The 16,389-nt window shown below is 46.0% G+C and overlaps 1 long non-coding RNA gene across 1 annotated transcript; it reads right to left on the bottom strand.

Moving 5' to 3' along the window:
• Positions 1 to 387: 387 nt before the first annotated feature.
• LOC121548049 lies at positions 388 to 12,670 on the bottom strand. Its single transcript, XR_005996591.2, has 3 exons — positions 12,582 to 12,670; positions 9,743 to 9,811; positions 388 to 2,000 (listed from the first exon to the last, which is right to left on the bottom strand). It is a non-coding gene; the product is annotated as an uncharacterized LOC121548049 (long non-coding RNA).
• Positions 12,671 to 16,389: the final 3,719 nt, after the last annotated feature.

Here is a 16,389-nt window from a genome sequence, read left to right as displayed (position 1 = left end):
GTGTGTGTGTTGATGATGTTGTGGTGTACTCCTGTGTGTGTGTGTTGATGATGTTGTGATGTACTCCTGTGTGTGTGTGTTGATGATGTTGTGGTGTACTCCTGTGTGTGTGTGTGTTGATAATTTTGTGGTGTACTCCTGTGTGTGTGTTGATGATGTTGTGGTGTACTCCTGTGTGTGTGTGTGTGTTGATCATTTTGTGGTGTACTCCTGTGTGTGTGTGTTGACGATGTTGTGGTGTACTCCTGTGTGTGTGTGTTGATGATGTTGTGGTGTACTCCTGTGTGTGTGTGTTGACGATGTTGTGGTGTACTCCTGTGTGTGTGTGTTGATGATGTTGTGGTGTACTCCTGTGTGTGTGTGTTGATGATGTTGTGGTGTACTCATGTGTGTGTGTGTGTTGATGATGTTGTGGTGTACTCCTGTGTGTGTGTCATGTGGTGTTCTGGTGTTTTTACAGTTCCACGCTCCCACAATGTTCTAGACTCTAGATGGCGTGTAAGGTTAGATGGAATGCTCCCACAATGTTCTAGACTCTAGATGGCATGTAAGGTTAGATGGAATGCTCCCACAATGTTCTAGACTCTAGATGGCGTGTAAGGTTAGATGGAATGTTCCCACAATGTTCTAGACTCTAGATGGCATGTAAGGTTAGATGGAATGCTCCCACAATGTTCTAGACTCTAGATGGCGTGTAAGGTTAGATGGAATGCTCCCACAATGTTCTAGACTCTAGATGGCATGTAAGGTTAGATGGAATGCTCCCACAATGTTCTAGACTCTAGATGGCATGTAAGGTTAGATGGAATGCTCCCACAATGTTCTAGACTCTAGATGGCGTGTAAGGTTAGGTGGAACACTCCCACAATGTTCTAGATGGCATGCAAGGTTAGATGGAACACTCCCACAATGTTCTAGATGGAATGTAACAGAGATATTATGTTTAGATATGATTCATATTCTCAATATAAGGGTGTAGAATGGAAGGGTAGTCCAACAGAAGGTTTAGTCCTCTGGCACTATGGCTAATATGGGAATGGCTATTAGTAGTAGTTAGATGTCTCACCACTCATCTCTTCAGTTAGATCTAACAGACTGCCAGGTATCTCACCAATCATCTCTTCAGTTAGATCTAACAGACTGCCAGGTGTCTCACCACTCATCTCTTCAGTTAGATCTAACAGACTGCCAGGTATCTCACCAATCATCTCTTCAGTTAGATCTAATAGACTGCCAGGTGTCTCACCACTCATCTCTTCAGTTAGATCTAACAGACTGCCATGTATCTCACCAATCATCTCTTCAGTTAGATCTAATAGACTGCCAGGTGTCTCACCACTCATCTCTTCAGTTAGATCTAACAGACTGCCAGGTATCTCACCAATCATCTCTTCAGTTAGATCTAACAGACTAACAGGTATCTCACCAATCATCTCTTCAGTTAGATCTAATAGACTGCCAGGTATCTCACCAATCATCTCTTCAGTTAGATCTAATAGACTGCCAGGTGTCTCACCACTCATCTCTTCAGTTAGATCTAATAGACTGCCAGGTGTCTCACCACTCATCTCTTCAGTTAGATCTAACAGACTGCCAGGTATCTCACCAATCATCTCTTCAGTTAGATCTAACAGACTGACAGGTGTCTCACCACTCCTCTCTTCAGTTAGATATGTTAGAGTCCTCTATTACATGTTAATTGTTTTACATACATATTTGATTTTGATCAATGATTCATTTAATGAATGACAGATTTCTAAATAAAGATTGATTGATTATTAATTTCATTGATGACAGATTACATCATTTCATTATAATAAAGATTCACAAAGTAATTAAAAAGTAAAACAGGTGAATGCGTTATGTTATGTTGGATGACTGGTTCTTTTTCCTCTGGTCCTGCAGTATCAGAGGGTGTAGAGGTACTGTCATTCTTCACACTGTTGGCTGGTTGATTGTCCCTCCTCCTCCTGCTGGTCATTCTTTCATCTCTGTGGGATCTGGATGGAAATAATAAAAGATAAAAGAGGGCAGAAAAGAAGAAGAAGAAGAAAAAGAAGAAGAAGAAGAAGAAGTCGGTGACGCAAGGGTGCAAAAACTAGAACAACCTTTTCCAGAAACAGAGCTTGACCTTCAGAAGTACAATCACAGCCTGCACAATAGACCTTATTCACATTGCGATCATGATTGGTCAAGATCCAGGAAGTTGAATTGCTCCTCATTTACCCCATGATGTTGGGCCACATTTTGTTATGTTACAGCCTTATTCTAAAATGGATTAAATAATTTTTTTCCCTCATGAATCTACACACAATCCTCCATAATGACAAAGCAAAAACAGGATTTTATATAGTGGGGGAAAAAAGTATTTGATCCCCCTGCTGATTTTGTAAGTTTGCCCACTGACAAAGACATGATCAGTCTATCATTTTGAAGGTAGGTTTATTTATTTAACAGTGAGAGACAGAATAACAAAAAAAAATCCAGAAAAACGCATGTAAAAAGTTTTAGAAATGGATTTGCATTTTAATGAGGGAAATAAGTATTTGACCCCTCTGCAAAACATTACTTAGTACTTGGTGGCAAAACCCTTGTTGGCAATCACAGAGGTCAGACGTTTTTTTGTAGTTGGCCACCAGGTTTGCACACATCTCAGGAGGGATTTTGTTCCACTCCTCTTTGCAGATCTACTCGTCATTAAGGTTTCGAGGCTGACGTTTGGCAACTCGAACCTTCAGCTCCCTCCACAGATTTTCTATGGGATTAAGGTCTGGAGACTGGCTAGGCCACTCCAGGACCTTAATGTGCTTCTTCTTGAGCCACTCCTTTGTTGCCTTGGCCGTGTGTTTTGGGTCATTGTCATGCTGGAATACCCATCCACTACCCATTTTCAATGCCCTGGCTGAGGGAAGGAGGTTCTCACCCAAGATTTGACGGTACATGGTCCTGTCCATCGTCCCTTTGATGCGGTGAAGTTGTCCTGTCCCCTTAGCAGAAAAACACCCCCAAAGCATAATGTTTTCACCTCCATGTTTGACAGTGGAGATGGTGTTCTTGGGGTCATAGGCAGCATTCCTCCTCCAAACACGGCGAGTTGAGTTGATACCAAAGAGCTCGATTTTGGTCTCATCTGACCACAACACTTTCACCCAGTTCTCCTCTGAATCATTCAGATGTTCATTGGCAAACTGACGGCCCTGTATATGTGCTTTCTTGAGCAGGGGGACCTTGCGGGCGCTGCAGGATTTCAGTCCTTCAGGGCGTAGTGTGTTACCAATTGTTTTCTTGGTGACTATGGTCCCAGCTGCCTTGAGATCATTGACAAGATCCTCCCGTGTAGTTCTGGGCTAATTCCTCACCGTTCTCATGATCATTGCAACTCCACAAGGTGAGATCTTGCATGGAGCCCCAGGCCGAGGGAGATTGACAGTTATTTTGTGTTTCTTCCATTTGCGAATAATTGCACCAAATGTTGTCACCTTCTCACCAAGCTGATTGGCGATGGTCTTGTAGCCCATTCCAGCCTTGTGTAGGTCTACAATATTGTCCCTGACATCCTTGGAGAGCTCTTTGGTCTTGACCATGGTGGAGAGTTTGGAATCTGATTGATTGATTGCTTCTGTGGACAGGTGTCTTTTATACAGGTAACAAACTGAGATTAGGAGCACTCCCTTTAAGAGTGTGCTCCTAATCTCAGCTCATTAACTGTATAAAAGACACCTGGGAGCCAGAAATCTTTCTGATTGAGAGGGGGTCAATACTTATTTCCCTCATTAAAATGCAAATCAATTTATAACATTTTTGACATGCGTTTTCTGGATTTTTTTGTTGTTATTCTGTCTCTCACTGTTCAAATAAACCTACCATTAAAATTATAGACTGATCATTTCTTTGTCAGTGGGCAAACGAACAAAATCAGCAGGGGATCAAATACTTTTTTCCCTCACTGTACATTTTTGCAAATGTATAAAAAACCAAAACCAAAAATACCTTATTTACATAAGTATTCAGACCCTTTGCTATGAGACTCGAAATTGAGCTCAGGTGCATCCTGTTTCCATTGATCATCCTTGAGATGTTTCTACAACTTGATTGGAGTCCACCTGTGGTAAATTCAATTGATTGGACATGATTTGGAAAGGCACACACCTGTCTATGTAAGGTCCCACAGTTGACAGTGCATGTCAGAGCAAAAACCAAGCCATGAGGTCGACGGAATTGTCCGTATACCTCAGAGACAGGATTGTGTCGAGGCAAAAATCTGGGGAAGGGTACCAAAAAATCTCTGCAGCATTGAAGGTTCCCAAGAACACAGTGACCTCCATCATTCTTAAATGGAAGAAGTTTGGAACCACCAAGACTCTTCCTAGAGCTGGCCGCCCGGCCAAACTGAGCAATCGGGGAAGAAGTGCCTTGGTCAGGGAGGTGACCAAGAACCCGATGGTCACTCTGACAGAGCTTCAGTGTTCCTCTGTGAAGATGGGAGAACCTTCCAGAAGGACAACCGTCTCTGCAGCACTCCACCAATCAGGCCTTTATGGTAGAGTGGCCAGACGGAAGCCACTCCTCAGTAAAAGGCAAATGACAGCCCGCTTGGAGTTTGCCAAAAGGCACCTAAAGAACTCTCAGATCATGAGAAAGAAGATTCTCTGGTCTGATGAAACCAAGATTGAACTATTTGGCCTGAATGCCAAGCGTCACATCTGTAGGAAACCTGGCACCATCCCTACGGTGAAGCATGGTGGTGGCAGCATCATGCTGTGGGGATGTTTTTCAGCGGCAGGGACTGGGAGACTAGTCAGGATCGAGGGAAAGATGAATGGAGCAAAGTACAGAGAGATCCTTGATGAAAACCTGCTCCAGAGCACTCAGGACCTCTGACTGGGACGAAGGTTCACCTTCCAACAGGACAATGATCCTAAGCATACAGCCAAGACAACGTATGAGTGGCTTCGGGACAAGTCTCTGAATGTCCTTGAGTGGCCCAGCCAGAGCCCGGACTTAAACCTGATCGAACATCTCTGGAGAGACCTGAAAATACTTATGTAAATGTGATATTTCCAGTTTTTTTATTTTTTTTGCAAACATTTCTAAAAACCTGTTTTTGCTTTGTTATTATGGGGTATTGTGTGTAGATTGATGAGGGGGGGAAAAAAACTATAAAATCATTTTTAGAATAAGGCTGTAATGTAGAGAAAGAGAGACAGAGAGAGAGAGAGACAGAGACAGAGACAGAGACAGAGAGAGAGAGAGAGAGAGAGAGAGAGAGAGAGAGAGAGAGAGAGAGAGAGAGAGAGAGAGAGAGAGAGAGAGAGAGAGAGAGAGAGAGAGAGAGAGAGAGAGAGACATGCAGGAGTGGATGTGCCTGTGTGGAGAGGAAAAGAGGGTGAGATGGAGAGAGGGAGCGAGGAGGGAGAGAGGGAGGAAAAGAGGGAGAGTGTATCTATGCATAGTCACTTTACCCCTACCTACATGTACAAATTACCTCGACTAACCTGTACCTCCGCACATTGACATGTACCGGTACCCCCTGTATATAGCCTCGTTATTGTTACTTTTTATTTTATTTTTACTTTAGTAAATATTTTCTTAACTCTATTTCTTGAACTGCATTGTTGGTTAAGGGCTTGTAAGTAAGCATTTCATGATAAGGTCTACACCTGTTGTATTCGGCGCATGTGACAGATATTTTGATTTGATGGAGTGAGGGAGAGATGGAGTGAGGGATGGAGGGAGAGAAGGAGGGGGGATGGAAGGAGGGAGAGAAGGAGAGGGGGATGGAGAGAGAGAAGGAGAGGGGATGGAAGGAGGGAGAGAAGGAGAGGGGGGATGGAGGGAGAGAAGGAGAGGGGGGATGGAAGGAGGGAGACAACGAGAGGGGATGGAAGGAGGGAGAGAAGGAGAGGTGGATGGAGGGAGAGAAGGAGAGGGGATGGAAGGAGGGAGAGAAAGAGAGGGGGATGGAGGGAGAGAAGGAGAGGGGGATGGAGGGAGAGAAAGAGAGGGGATGGAAGGAGGAGAGAAGGAGAGGGGGGATAGAGGGAGAGAGGAGGGGGGATGGAGGGAGAGAAGGAGAGGGGGATAGAGGGAGAGAAGGAGAGGGGATGGAAGGAGGGAGAGAAGGAGAGGGGGAGAGAGGGAGAGAAGGAGTGGGGATGGAAGGAGGGAGAGAAGGAGAGGGGGATGGAGGGAGAGAAGGAGAGGGGGATGGAGGGAGAGAAGGAGAGGGGGATGGAGGGAGAGAAGGAGAGGGGGATAGAGGGAGAGAAGGAGAGGGGGATGGAAGGAGGGAGAGAAGGAGAGGGGGATGGAAGGAGGGAGAGAAGGAGAGGGGGGATGGAAGGGGGGAGAGAAGGAGAGGGGGATGGAAGGAGGGAGAGAAGGAGAGGGGATGGAAGGAGGGAGAGAAGGAGAGGGGGATGGAAGGAGGGAGAGAAGGAGAGGGGATGGAAGGAGGGAGAGAAGGAGAGGGGGATGGAGGGAGAGAAGGAGAGGGGGATGGAAGGAGGGAGAGAAGGAGAGGGGATGGAAGGAGGGAGAGAAGGAGAGGGGAATGGAGGGAGAGAAGGAGAGGGGATGGAAGGAGGGAGAGAATGAGAGGGGGATGGAGGGAGAGAAGGAGAGGGGGATGGAGGGAGAGAAGGAGAGGGGATGGAAGGAGGGAGAGAAGGAGAGGGGGATAGAGGGAGAGAGGAGGGGGGATGGAGGGAGAGAAGGAGAGGGGGATAGAGGGAGAGAAGGAGAGGGGATGGAAGGAGGGAGAGAAGGAGGGGGGATGGAGGGAGAGAAGGAGAGGGGATGGAAGGAGGGAGAGAAGGAGAGGGGGATGGAGGGAGAGAAGGAGAGGGGATGGAAGGAGGGAGAGAAGGAGAGGGGGATGGAGGGAGAGAAGGAGAGGGGATGGAAGGAGGGAGAGAAGGAGAGGGGATAGAGGGAGAGAAGGAGAGGGGATGGAAGGAGGAAGAGAAGGAGAGGGGGATGGAGGAGAGAAGGAGAGGGGGGATAGAGGGAGAGAAGGAGAGGGGATGGAAGGAGGGAGAGAAGGAGAGGGGATGGAGAGAGAGAAGGAGAGGGGATGGAAGGAGGGAGAGAAGGAGAGGGGGATGGAGGGAGAGAAGGAGAGGGGGATGGAAGGAGGGAGACAACGAGAGGGGATGGAAGGAGGGAGAGAAGGAGAGGGGGGATGGAGGGAGAGAAGGAGAGGGGATGGAAGGAGGGAGAGAAGGAGAGGGGGATGGAGGGAGAGAAGGAGAGGGGGATGGAGGGAGAGAAAGAGAGGGGATGGAAGGAGGGAGAGAAGGAGAGGGGGATAGAGGGAGAGAGGAGGGGGGATGGAGGGAGAGAAGGAGAGGGGGATAGAGGGAGAGAAGGAGAGGGGATGGAAGGAGGGAGAGAAGGAGAGGGGGAGAGAGGGAGAGAAGGAGTGGGGGATGGAAGGAGGGAGAGAAGGAGAGGGGGATGGAGGGAGAGAAGGAGAGGGGGGATGGAGGAGAGAAGGAGGGAGAGGGGGATAGAGGAGAGAAGGAGAGGGGGATGGAAGGAGGGAGAGAAGGAGAGGGGATGGAAGGAGGGAGAGAAGGAGAGGGGGATGGAAGGAGGGAGAGAAGGAGAGGGGGATGGAAGGAGGGAGAGAAGGAGAGGGGATGGAAGGAGGGAGAGAAGGAGAGGGGGATGGAAGGAGGGAGAGAAGGAGAGGGGATGGAAGGAGGGAGAGAAGGAGAGGGGGATGGAGGGAGAGAAGGAGAGGGGGATGGAAGGAGGGAGAGAAGGAGAGGGGATGGAAGGAGGGAGAGAAGGAGAGGGGAATGGAGGGAGAGAAGGAGAGGGGATGGAAGGAGGGAGAGAATGAGAGGGGGATGGAGGGAGAGAAGGAGAGGGGGGATGGAGGGAGAGAAGGAGAGGGGATGGAAGGAGGGAGAGAAGGAGAGGGGGATAGAGGGAGAGAGGAGGGGGATGGAGGGAGAGAAGGAGAGGGGGATAGAGGGAGAGAAGGAGAGGGGATGGAAGGAGGGAGAGAAGGAGGGGGATGGAGGGAGAGAAGGAGAGGGGATGGAAGGAGGGAGAGAAGGAGAGGGGGGATGGAGGGAGAGAAGGAGAGGGGATGGAAGGAGGGAGAGAAGGAGAGGGGGATGGAGGGAGAGAAGGAGAGGGGATGGAAGGAGGGAGAGAAGGAGAGGGGGATAGAGGGAGAGAAGGAGAGGGGGATGGAAGGAGGAAGAGAAGGAGAGGGGGATGGAGGGAGAGAAGGAGAGGGGGATAGAGGGAGAGAAGGAGAGGGGATGGAAGGAGGGAGAGAAGGAGAGGGGGATGGAGGGAGAGAAGGAGAGGGGGATGGTGGAAGAGAAGGAGAGGGGGATAGAGGGAGAGAGTGAAGGAGGGTGAAGCTGAATAGATGCCAGGCAAAAAATAAAAGTTATATCTAGAACCTAAAAGGGTTCTTCACCTGTCCCAATAGGATAATCTTTTGAAGAACCCTTTTAGGTTCCATATAGGACCCTTTACACAGAGGTTCTACATGGAACCCAGAAGAGTTCTACCTGAAACCAAAAAAGGGTTGTACCTGGACCCAAAAGGGTTCTCCTATTGGGTCAGCCAAAGAACCCTTTTGGAACCGTTTCTTCTAAGAGCGTAATTCAACTAGTGGCTTAGTGGAGAGTTTGCAAAGTTTGGTAACAGAATGACAGCACAAACCATCATTCTGTTACCAAACTTTGCATCTGCACTGTTTTCAAGTAAATGTGTTTTTATAAAATGTTCTTTGGAAATTGTTCAAATTAGTCTTTGTGCGTAGAGTTGTATGGTTTGTTTGACTTTGTAATAATTGGTTTTTGTTTGACATACATTTTAGAGTGAAATATCTGAGTCTCAGCATCACTCTGTTACCATGGAATTGTCCTTAACTAAATTCAAATCTTGGTAGTGTTCTCAGTAGTGTACTTTTCTGCCATGTAGCGATGTAGCTAACTATTACAACTACACACTTAAATATAAATAAAATATATGGGTGAAGTAGGCAAGAATGTCCTTTATTTTTCGGCATCAGACCTGATTCTCACTTGAAACATCGTTTTTTGTGTTTAATAGACTAAATTACACATTCTGTCAACATCTGGCATCAGAGTGATCAGTTCTTGCAATTTGTAATCGATGACATTTCAGATTTACATATAATAGTTTGGATGTAGTGAACTACTTTTTCAAAGTAACTTTAGTTAAGTAAACTATAATTTTCTTTAGTGTAGCTTAACTTCTTCCAGTGTGAGGTAATTGGTAGCCTGGTAAACTATAATTTTCTTAAGGGTAGCTTTCCCCACTGGTCACACACTGGTTGAATCAACGTTGTTTCCACGTCTTCCAACGAATTGACGTCTGTGCCCAGTGGGACATGAGGCTTAACTTCTTCCAGTGTGAAGTAATTGGTAGCATGGAAACTATATTTTCAGAGTAGCTTCCCCAACACTGTGTGCGTGTGTGTGTTTGTGTGCGTGAGTGTGTGTGTTGATTGTGTGTGTGTGTTGATTGTGTGTGTGTGTTGATTGTGTGTGTGTGTGCGTGCGTGCGTGTGTGTTGATTGTGTGTGTGTGTGTTGATTGTGTGTGTGTGTTGATTGTGTGTGTGTGTTGATTGTGTGTGTGTGTGTTGATTGTGTGTGTGCGTGCGTGTGTGTGTGTGTTGATTGTATGTGTGTGTTGATTGTGTGTGTGTTGATTGCGTGTGAGAGAGAGAGAGCCTCCAAACTCACCTTTGGTCTGAGTGCTGTTGGTTGGAGTTAGTTCAGATCCATCCAAGCCCTCGCCCTGAGCATTTATTTCTTGTAGACAGACAGAAAAGGAGGAGGAGACGAGTAGAGAGAGAAAGAGAGAGAGAGACAGAGAGAGAGAGAGAGAGGAGAGAGAGACAGAGAGAGAGACAGAGAGAGAGAGAGAGAGAGGAGAGAGAGACAGAGAGAGAGAGAGAGAGAGGAGAGAGAGACAGAGAGAGAGAGAGAGAGGAGAGAGAGACAGAGAGAGAGAAATATTTTTTATTGTGAAACAAACAAGAAATAAGACAAAAAAACTGAAAACTTGAGCGTGCATAACTATTCACCCCCCCAAAGTCAATACTTTGTAGGCCACCTTTTGCAGCAATTACAGCTGTAAGTCTCTTGGGGTATGTCTCTATAAGCTTGGTACATCTAGCCACTGGGATTTTTGCCCATTCTTCAAGGCAAAACTGCTCCAGCTCCTTCAAGTTGGATGGGTTCCGCTGGTGTATAGCAATCTTTAAGTCATACCACAAATTCTCAATTGGATTGATGTCTGGGCTTTGACTAGGCCATTCCAAGACATTTAAATGTTTCCCCTTAAACCACTCGAGTGTTGCTTTAGCAGTGTGCTTAGGGTCATTGTCCTGCTGGAAGGTGAACCTCCGTCCCAGTCTCAAATCTCTGGAAGACTGAAACAGTTTTCCCTCAATAATGTCTCTGTATTTAGCGCTATCCATCATTCCTTCAATTCTGACCAGTTTCCCAGTCCCTGCCGATGAAAAACATCTCCAGAGCATGATGCTGCCACCACCATGCTTCACTGTGGGGATGGTGTTCTCGGGGTGATGAGAGGTGTTGGGTTTGTGCCAGACATAGCATTCTCCTTGATGGCCAAAAAGCTCAATTTTAGTCTCATCTGACCAGAGTACCTTCTTCCATATGTTTGGGGAGTCTCCCACATGCCTTTTGGCGAACATCAAACGTGTTTGCTTATTTTTTTCTTTAAGCAATGGCTTTTTTCTGGCCACTCTTCCATAAAGCCCAGCTCTGTGGAGTGTACGGCTTAAAGTGGTCCTATGGACAGATACTCCAATCTCCACTGTCGAGCTTTGCAGCTCCTTCAGGGTTATCTTTGGTCTCTTTGTTGCCTCTCTGATTAATGCCCTCCTTGCCTGGTCCGTGAGTTTTGGTGGGCGGCCCTCTCTTGGCAGGTTTGTTATGGTGCCATATTCTTTTAATTTTATAATAATGGATTTAATGGTGCTCTGTGGGATGTTCAAAGTTTCTGATATTTTTTTTATAACCCAACCCTGATCTGTACTTCTCCACAACTTTGTCCCTGACCTGTTTGGAGAGCTCCTTGGTCTTCATGGTGCCGCTTGCTTGGTGGTGCCCCTTGCTTAGTGGTGTTGCAGACTCTGGGGCTTTACAGAACAGGTGTATATATACTGAGATCAGGTGACAGATCATTTGACACTTAGATTGCACACAGGTGGACTTTATTTAACTAATTATGTGACTTCTGAAGGTAATTGGTTGCACCAGATCTTATTTAGGTGCTTCATAGCAAAGGGGGTGAATACATATGCACGCACCACTTTTCCGTTGTTTATTTTTCTGAATTGTTTGAAACAAGTCATTTTTTTCATTTCACTTCACCAATTTGGACTATTTTGTGTATGTCCATAACATGAAATCCAAATAAAAATCCATTTAAATTACAGGTTGTAAAGCAACATAATAGGAAAAATGCCAAGGGGGATGAATACTTTTGCAAGGCAATGTATCTCCTACATCAGTGGTTCCCAACCTTTTTTGGTTACTGTACCACCAACTGAATTCATGGAGTACCCCTGAAGTACCCCCTCATGTGCATTTTACCAGTAGGCCTATGGTCTTATGGGTCTTCTCAAGTACCCCTGTGGATAGACCAAGCACCCCCAGGGTCCTAGTACCGTCTATGGATAGACCAAGCACCCCCAGGGTCCTAGTACCGTCTATGGATAGACCTAGCACCCCCAGGGTCCTAGTACCGTCTATGGATAGACCAAGCACCCCCAGGGTCCTAGTACCGTCTATGGATAGACCAAGCACCCCCAGGGTCCTAGTACCGTCTATAGATAGACCTAGCACCCCCAGGGTCCTAGTACCCTCTCTGGATAGACCAAGCACCCCCAGGGTCCTAGTACCGTCTATGGATAGACCAAGCACCCCCAGGGTCCTAGTACCGTCTATGGATAGACCTAGCACCCCCAGGGTCCTAGTAACCCTGGATGGGAACCACTGTTCTAGAGCCTCTGCACTAAACTTCTGCTCTCCACAATGTCTTCACAAGGTCTCCACAAGGTCTCCACAAGGTCTCCACAAGGTCTTCACAAAGCCTTTTAACCAACTGAGTGAGCAGTTTGCTCATACACCCACAACTGTTGTACTATTATGAACTAACAGAAGAGTTGATTCGCTAACACAATGTACTTGATTCTCTTGTCTCTTCCCCTGTGTAACCTCTTTCCTCTTCCCCTGTGTAACCTCTTTCCTCTTCCCCTGTGTAACCTCTTTCCTCTGCCCCTGTGTAACTTCGTCTCTTCCCCTGTGTAACCACTTTCCTCTGCCCCTGTGTAACCTCTTGCCTTTTCCCCCTGTGTAACCTATTGTCTCTTCCCCTGTGTAACCTATTTACTCTTCCCCTGTGTAACCTCTTGTCGCTTCCCCTGTGTAACCCCTTGCTTATTTCCCTATGTAACCTCTTGTGGCAGAGATGTAAAGTGACATGTACACACAACTAAATTACATTAAATGTACATGTACAAATCATTAGATGACATCAACTACTCACTTTCACTAGCAGTAGTGTCTTTCTCCTTCTCCTTCTCCATCTTCTTCTCCTCCTCCTCCTCCTCCTCCCCCCATATCCTTCTCCTCCTCCCACTCCTCCCCCATCTTCTTATCCTTCTCCTTCTCCTTCTCCTCCTCCATCTTCTTCTCCTTCTCCTCCTTCTCCTCCTCCTCCTCCCCCATATCCTTCTCCTCCTCCTTCTCCTCCCCCATCTTCTTCTCCTTCTCCTCCTCCTTCTCCATCTTCTTCTCCTTCTCCATCTTCTTCTCCTCCCTTCTCCTTCTCATCCTCCTTCTCCATCTTCTTCTCCTTCTCCATCTTCATCTCCTTCTCCTCCTCCTCCTCCTCCATCTCCATCTTTCGCTCCTTCTCCTTCTCCATTTTCTTCTCCATCTTCTTCTCTATCTTCTTCTCCATCTCCTTCTCCTTCTCCTCCTCCTTCTCCATCTTCTTCTCCTTCTCCATCTCCATCTCCTTCTCCTTCTCCTTCTCCTCCTCCTTCTCTTCCCCTTCCTCCTCCTCTTCCTCCTCCTCTTCCTCCTTCTCTTCAGGTTCTGCATGGGAGAGAACAGAACACACAAACATACACAGTTAAACAATCATCCAAACTGAGTTCTCTTTAAATTACTTGGTTGCTTTGGAAACAATTCGCTTGCAATGGATAAAATTGCTTTTGTAATTTAGACGATGACTGCAATGACATGTGTGGACAGACTGTTCTGAGTAGCTCCTTGTTTGTAACAAGTAATACAGGCATTTGAACAGAAAGGTCAGGACAGTCTATGTCTCAATCAGAAATAGCACCCTATTCCCTATATAGTGCACTACTTTTGGCTCTCGTCAGACTAAATAGGGATAGGGTGCTATTAGGGACACAATCCTTGTTATAGTCTGATCACTTCCACTCCAGTCAGACAGTGAGTCACCAAGTTAGTCAACAACAACAACAGCAACAGCGTCAAGCCTCGCCCCCCCACCTTCCCCCACCAGAAACAAATTAAATTGCCAACTTCTAACTAACTGGCGGCTTGACATTTACATTTTCACTAGAGGCAACGGAGGGTACTTTAAGCATCAAAGTGGCTCATGTCTGAAATTCAATGTTTTCCTAAAGAGTCCCACTTCAAACAGAGACAAAACAAATACGAGGAGAGAGAGAGAGAGAGAGGAGAGAGAGAGGAGAGAGGGAGGAATGAGGGAGATACGCATGCAAAATTAATTACAGAATGTGGTCCTGAGGCGTCATGAGAAGGGAAGCTCCCCTCGTCTCACCTCTCCGTCTTCCCCCCATTTCCCTCACTCCCAAAGCAAAGCTTGCTGCCTTCCCCCTCTCTCCCCTCGTCTCCCTCTGAGCAGTCACACAGGGCCCTCTCTCCCGCTCTCTCCCTCACTCCCAAACCAATTCTTCTCTGCCTTCCCATCTGTCTTCTTTGTCCTCCTCAACCCCGGCTCCAAACGAACTGTGCCGTAAAAAACAACTTGTCCCCCCCCCCGGGGCATCTCGACATGTAAACAATTACAGTTCCTCAGGAGTGATGGAACAGAGTGTATTATTCCAAATGATTTTCCATGTACGTCTATTTTCAACAAACTGTTTCTACCAGACCTGGGTTCAAATACTATTTGAAATCGTTAAAATAATGTTGAGTGTTTGCTCTGGCCTGCCTGGAGTGCCAGATGGGTGATGTTTGCCATTTTGGGGATTTAATATTGGTTCATTAAGTCAGGCAAGCTCAATCAAACGCTTCGTAAACAACAGGTGTAGACTTAGAGTGAAATGCTTACTTACTTCCCAACAATGCAGAGAGAAAAAGAAAGAATAAATCCACAATGAGTAACGATAACTTGGCTATATACAGGAGGTACCAGTACTGAGTCAATGATAACTTGGCTATATACACAGGGTACCAGTACTGAGTCAATGATAACTTGGCTATATACAGGAGGTACCAGTACTGAGTCAATGATAACTTGGCTATATACACGGGGTACCAGTATTGAGTCAATGTGCAGGGGTACGAGGTAATTGAGGTAGATATGTACATATACCGTGCCTTCGGAAAGTATTCAGACCCCTTGACTTTTTCCAAATTTTGTTACTTTACAGCCTTACTCTAAAATATATATATTTTTTCCCTCATCAATCTACACACAATACCCCATAATGACAAAGCAAAAACAGGTCCCACTGTTGACAGTGCATGTCAGAGCAAAAACAAAGCCATGAGGTCAAAGGAATTGTCCGTAGAGCTCCGAAACAGGATTGTGTCGAGGCACAGATATGGGAAAGGGTAACAAAACATCTCTGCAGCATTGAAGGTCCTCAAGAACACAGTGGCCTCCATCATTCTTAAATGGAAGAAGTTTGGAACCACCCAGACTCTTCCTAGAGCTGGCCGCCTGGCCAAACTGAGCAATCGGGGGAGAAGGGCCTTGGTCAAGGAGGTGACCAAGAATATGATGGTCACTCTGACAGAGCTCTACAGTTCCTCTGTGGAGCTGGGAGAACCTTCCAGAAGGACAGCCATCTCTGCAGCACTCCACCAATCAGGCCTTTATGGTAGAGTGGCCAGACGGAAGCCACTCCTCAGCAAAAGAAGGTTCTCCTTCCAACAAGACAACAACCCTAAGCACACAGCCAAGACAACACAGGAGTGGCTTCGGGACAAGTCTCTGAATGTCCTTGAGTGGCCCAGCCAGAGCCCAGACTTGAAATCGATTGAACATCTCTGGAGAGACCTGATAATAGCTGTGCAGCAATGCTCCCCATCCAACCTGACAGAGCTTGAGAGGATCTGCAGAGAAGAATGGGAGAAACTCCCCAAATACAGGTGTGCCAAGCTTGTAGCGTTCATACCCAAGAAGACTCGAGGCTGTAATCGCTGCCAAAGGCGTTTCAACAAAGTACAGAGTAAAGGGTCTGAATACTTATGTAAATGTTATATTTCCGGGTTGTTTTTTTTACACATTTGTAAAAAGTTCTAAAAACCTGTTTTTGCTTTGTCATTATGGATTATTATGCATAGAAAGGGTCTGAATACTTATGTAAATGTAATAGTTAATTTCTAAAAACCTGTTTTGCTTTGTCGTTATGGGGTATTGTGTGTAGATTGATGAGATGAAAAAAAACGATTGAATACATTTTAGAATATCATGTTGTAGAAACACCTCAAGGATGATCAATGGAAACAGGATGCACCTGAGCTCAATTTCGAGTCTCATAGCAAAGGGTCTGAATACTTATGTAAATAAGGTATTTCTGTTTTTTATTTTTAAATACATTTGCAACATTTTCTAAAAACCTGTTTTCACTTTATCATTATGGGGTATTGTGTGTAGATTCATGAGGATTTTGTATTTATTTAATACATTTTAGAATAAGGCTGTAACGTAACAAAATGTGGAAAAAGGGAAGTGGTCTGAATACTTTCCGATTGCAGTGTAAGTTGCATGGGCAATAATGTGTTTAACATGTTGTTTTTTTATGAATACATCATCTCTCTACCCCACACATACAATTATCTGTAAGGTCCCTCAGTCGAGCAGTGAATTTCAAACACAGATTCAACCACGAAGACCAGGGAGGTTTTCCAATGCCTCGTAAAGAAGGGCACCTATTGGTAGATGAGTAAAAATGAATAAAGCAGACCATGAATATCCCTTTGAGCATGGTGAAGTTATTAATTACACTTTGGATGGTGTATCAATACACCCAGTCACTACAAAGATACAGGTGTCCTTCCTAACTCAGTTGCCAGAGAGGAAGGAAACAGCTCAGGGATTAAACCATGAGGCCAATGGTGACTTA

The sequence above is a fragment of the Coregonus clupeaformis genome, unplaced genomic scaffold (genome assembly GCF_020615455.1).
Source record: "Coregonus clupeaformis isolate EN_2021a unplaced genomic scaffold, ASM2061545v1 scaf3463, whole genome shotgun sequence".
Classification (NCBI taxonomy): Eukaryota; Metazoa; Chordata; class Actinopteri; order Salmoniformes; family Salmonidae; genus Coregonus; species Coregonus clupeaformis.
Note: the sequence above shows the minus strand (reverse complement) of the source record. Positions and strands in the feature narration are given on the sequence as shown.